Here is a 4,819-nt window from a genome sequence, read left to right as displayed (position 1 = left end):
GATGGCCTTTGCGTAAAGATTATATTGCTCCAAATTTTTATGAAATACAAGATGCTCACTAAATGATAAAAATAATAAACTAATCCAAACTTCTGCAACCCCAGTCAAAGAATATAAGTACATTCTGTTATAGATCAGACAAAATAATTGATTGACATTAAATCAGGCAGAGTAATGGAAGTTGCATTCAGATATTATTATGTGAGAAATCACAAAATTCAGAAATAATAGAATGAATAATTATAGGGTTTAAAATAGGATGGATAGGAGTTTCTTAAGATTCTAAAACAAAAACAATACTGAGTTCTTATCAGCCAAGCCAATAAAAGAAATAGGATGAACTGCAAAAATTCTTTATCTTTATAATAAACTAATTCTTTATCTTTATAATAAACTATATAACGTGCACATCACCATCAATTATACGGCCACGAAAAAAAAAACACAAAGAAAAGGGCTCGATTCTATTTTGGTAATCCTTCTCAGATGAATTCTTAATATTCTCACTCCACCCCAGAACTTCGACTTTTAGGTCTTTTAACCAACTAATTAAACCACTCGAATATTATGGAAATAGAAACCTTTTTTTGTATCGCAGAAAAAAAAGGAAAAAAATAGATAAAGAATTCATTATCTATATATCTATATCTATATATATATAGATACTATAGATAAGCGAATATACCTAATAAAAAATTGCATCTATTCTTTAATCATCTAGGAAAAGTATATCTACAGATACCTAAATAGATCAAAGAAATATGTTATGTATCAGAATCTAGAAGAACACAAATTTGTATGAGTATCTATCCCCCATATTCATTAAAATGAATATGGGGGATAGATACTCATACAAATGAATCTTGTGTCAGGAACCAGATTTGAACTGGTGACACGAGGATTTTCAGTCCTCTGCTCTACCAACTGAGCTATCCCGACCATTCTTGAAGCTTAATACTTTGATTTTAAAAGATTTTTAAAATCTATGTTAATGAATCTATATCAACTAAGTAAAAAAAAAGTTTGTAAGTGAGTTTCCGCAGTAATAATTATTTTTTATTGTTAATCGTTAATTACGCATATGAAAATTCCTTGCTAAAAAATAAGATATTAATTTATACATTTCTGATTAAAAAAAATTCTATGTGTTTCACATATATATTTATATCTATTCCAAAACTCGTCCCTTGTCATTATGATAGATAAGAAAATTATGATAGATAGGAAATTGATGAAAATAAAAATTCCAATTTCGTTGGGAAATAATAAATCGAATAAAACACATAAATAAGGACTTCAAGATAGAGAGGATATAGGAAAAAAATTAGAAAATGAAAAAGTATTTTTGGGGATAGAGGGACTTGAACCCTCATGATTTCTTAAGTCGACGGATTTTCCTCTTACTTTCAATTTCATTGTTGTCGGTATTGACATGTAGAATAGGACTCTATCTTTATTCTCATCTGATTTATCAGTTCTTCAAGGGTTTTAGCCGATTATGATGAAGTGAATAATTTCATCAATAAATATTCCATCTTTTCTTCAACTTCGAATTGATTTGATTCACATTTTTCATTTGTGAATATTTTTATCACAAATAGATCTTCAATAATAAAATAAAAAGTAACAAATTGAAAGAGTATTTCAGTATATATATATGTTTCTAAATGTTTATCTTTGATCCATTCCTGTAATTTTGGTGAAAGGATTCTTTTACTAATGCAATAAAAAAAGTCGTCAATTTCGTTTGTTAGAACAGCTTCCATAGAGTCTCTGCACCTATCCCTTTTTTATTATCACTTTCTGAATTTTTATTTGTTTTCAGAAAACAGGATTTGGCTCAGGATTGCCCATTGTGAATTCCAGGGTTTCTCTGAATTTGAAAATTATTACTTGGTAAGTTTCCATACCAAAACTCAATCCAATTAAGTCCGTAGCGTCTACCAATTTCGCCATATCCCCATCTTTTTTTTTATTTGAATCTGATTATAATAGAATGCTTTTTTTTTCATTTCTATTATGAGAATTATGCGGGAACTTTTGAATTCATTAAATACATATTATTTTATTAAATATTAAAAACCCCTTTCTCCAATTTTATAGATTTTATTTCATCTATATTGGATACCTTTATTTGTTTGAATCAGAACTAATTCTAATATCTATATATTAACAATTCAATATACACAGATATAGACCACATATCTACTTATCTTCTATGTACCTACTTATCTTCTTTTTTCATACAATTTAGAATACTCGAATGGTCGATTCTTTTTTTTTTTTTGTTTTTGCTTAAAAAAAAAAAGAAAATAAACAATCCATTTATTCATATACAATTTATATAACTAAAACGAATCTAGTGGCTAAAAAAAACCATTCTTTTAATTGAATATAATATAGAATTAGACATTTACTTAGAAATATGGAATTCCTTAATAAATATTTACTAAAATTTATATTTATTCAAATTTACTTTAAGTACTAATAAATAATCTTTTTGAAAGAAATCAATTTAATAATATATATCTAGAATAGTAGATCGAAATAAATTATATTAAATAAATTATATTAATATAATATTAATTATTATCTTGCACTTTATGTTATCAGATAAAATAAATAATAGAAATAATAAAAATTGGGTTTGATTTTCTATATTTTCTTTCTCTATTTTTGATGTTTGTATTAATTTGAATTTTGTTATAAATAACTAAAAATTGATAACTAAGATCCCATTCAATTCTTCTGCATATGTATATTTCGTTTACATTAGCCGGTTTAGCTCAGAGGTTAGAGCATCGCATTTGTAATGCGATGGTCATCGGTTCGAATCCGATAACCGGCTTTTCTCTATTTGTTTTTTACATAATTGATAATATCTTTTTTAGAAATAAAAAATTGGGAGAGTTCGATCTCTGCGGAAGAAATCAAGAAATTAACCTACTTTTTTGTATTCTTTTATATACAATAAATTCGGATATTGATAAAATTCATCTAATTCTTCTTTGTACTATAAAACTTTAGTAGATTTCGCTTCATTTAGAATTCTATAATATTTTTCATTTCGTTTAGTTTTCATTTCGATTTATAAGATTTTTCATTTTAAAAAAGGAGTTTTTATGTCACGTTACAGAGGACCTCGTTTCAAAAAAATACGTCGTCTAGGATATTTACCAGGACTTACTAGTAAAAGGCCAACAGTCAAAAACGAATTTCGAAATCAATTGCGCTTCAGTAAAAAATCTCAATATCGTATTCGTTTAGAAGAAAAACAAAAATTGCGTTTTCATTATGGTCTTACAGAACGACAATTGCTTAAATACGTTCGTATCTCCGGAAAAGCTAAAGGATCAACTGGTCAGGTTTTATTACAACTACTTGAAATGCGCTTGGATAACATACTTTTTCGATTGGGTATGGCTGCGACTATTCCTCAAGCCCGCCAATTTATAAACCATAGACATGTTTTAGTTAATGGTCGTATAGTGGATATACCAAGTTATCGTTGTAAACCTCAAGATATTATTACAGCAAAGGATGAACAAAAATCTAAAACTCTTATTCAAAATTATTTTGATTCAGCCCCCCATGAGAAATTGCCAAATCATTTGACTGTTCACCCTTTCCAATATAAAGGTTTAATTAATCAAATAATAGATAATAAATGGGTTGGTTTGAAAATAAATGAATTACTGGTTGTAGAATATTATTCTCGTCAAACTTAAACTTAACTAAAATAACAAGAGTTTTTTTTACAAGGATTTTCTGCTATTCATATATCATAGACATGGATATGCGAAAATTTTTATTCCTTGCCCACCCGTTATCCACTATTTTTTGTATTACCGAAAAATGAGGAATATAAAGTTGTCCATATCAACAAACAAATTTGAAATATGAAATAATGGTATGCATTGGGATGAGTAATATTGATGAATTTGGTAAAGATTCGGAAAGAGAGGGATTCGAACCCCCGGTAAACAAAAAGCCTACATAGCAGTTCCAATGCTACGCCTTGAACCACTCGGCCATCTCTCCTATATAATGATGCCCAGAAACCGGTTGAATGTTGAATAGTGAATCAATCCTATTTTTCATAAATGCATAAAACCTATTCAAACTATAAAAATACAAAGTAAAATTAAAAAAAAACCTCCTACAAGGTCTTAGGATAAACAAATTTGATTGATGAGTTCATTTTTACGTTATTTCGCACTGTATTATAATTATACAATTCCTTTATTTGTGGGATTGATTTCTCACACCATGATTAATTAAATTATAGAATGGATTTCTACCTATGCCTAGATCTCGGATAAATGAAAATTTTATAGATAAGACCTTTTCAATTGTAGCCAATATCTTATTACGAATAATTCCGACAACTTCAGGAGAAAAAAGGGCATTCACTTATTACAGAGATGGTGTGATTTGATTCCATTTTTTTTGACCGATTTCGGTCAAAAAAAAATGGAATGGAAAAACCCCACGCGTGTTGAAGGTGAAATTTGTAAATAAAAGGATTAATTCCTTCTGTCGTGTATCCTCGATTAATGAAGCCTTATATGCTTGAATTTTAGGTTTCTAGTATTAAGCGAAAGGTTATACCTATACTTATGGGGTTAGGTCAACCCCAAATTACTAGTACTGATAGGCAACATTGGGAAAGAAGCACTACGCTTGGGAATCAAGGACACGAAAACTTTGTATCTATCTATATCCATGGCTTATCGAGATTGGGACTAACAGGAATGGTTGGGACAATAAATATCCATCTCGTTCATATTTTGGATACCCATAGAACCATCGAAGATTA

The 4,819-nt window shown here is 28.6% G+C and overlaps 3 non-coding genes across 3 annotated transcripts; 1 reads left to right on the top strand and 2 right to left on the bottom strand.

Moving 5' to 3' along the window:
- Nucleotides 1-866: 866 nt before the first annotated feature.
- Nucleotides 867-939, bottom strand: TRNAF-GAA (transfer RNA phenylalanine (anticodon GAA)). Its single transcript has one exon. It is a non-coding gene; the product is annotated as a tRNA-Phe (tRNA).
- Nucleotides 940-2,775: 1,836 nt separating this feature from the next.
- Nucleotides 2,776-2,848, top strand: TRNAT-UGU (transfer RNA threonine (anticodon UGU)). Its single transcript has one exon. It is a non-coding gene; the product is annotated as a tRNA-Thr (tRNA).
- A 1,105-nt stretch (nucleotides 2,849-3,953) lies between these two features.
- Nucleotides 3,954-4,041, bottom strand: TRNAS-GGA (transfer RNA serine (anticodon GGA)). Its single transcript has one exon. It is a non-coding gene; the product is annotated as a tRNA-Ser (tRNA).
- Between the last annotated feature and the right edge of the window lie 778 nt (nucleotides 4,042-4,819).

Source organism: Vigna unguiculata, unplaced genomic scaffold (genome assembly GCF_037176805.1).
Source record: "Vigna unguiculata cultivar grain cowpea cultivar isolate G323 ecotype 2 unplaced genomic scaffold, ASM3717680v1 ptg000224l, whole genome shotgun sequence".
Taxonomy (NCBI): Eukaryota; Viridiplantae; Streptophyta; class Magnoliopsida; order Fabales; family Fabaceae; genus Vigna; species Vigna unguiculata.
Note: the sequence above shows the minus strand (reverse complement) of the source record. Positions and strands in the feature narration are given on the sequence as shown.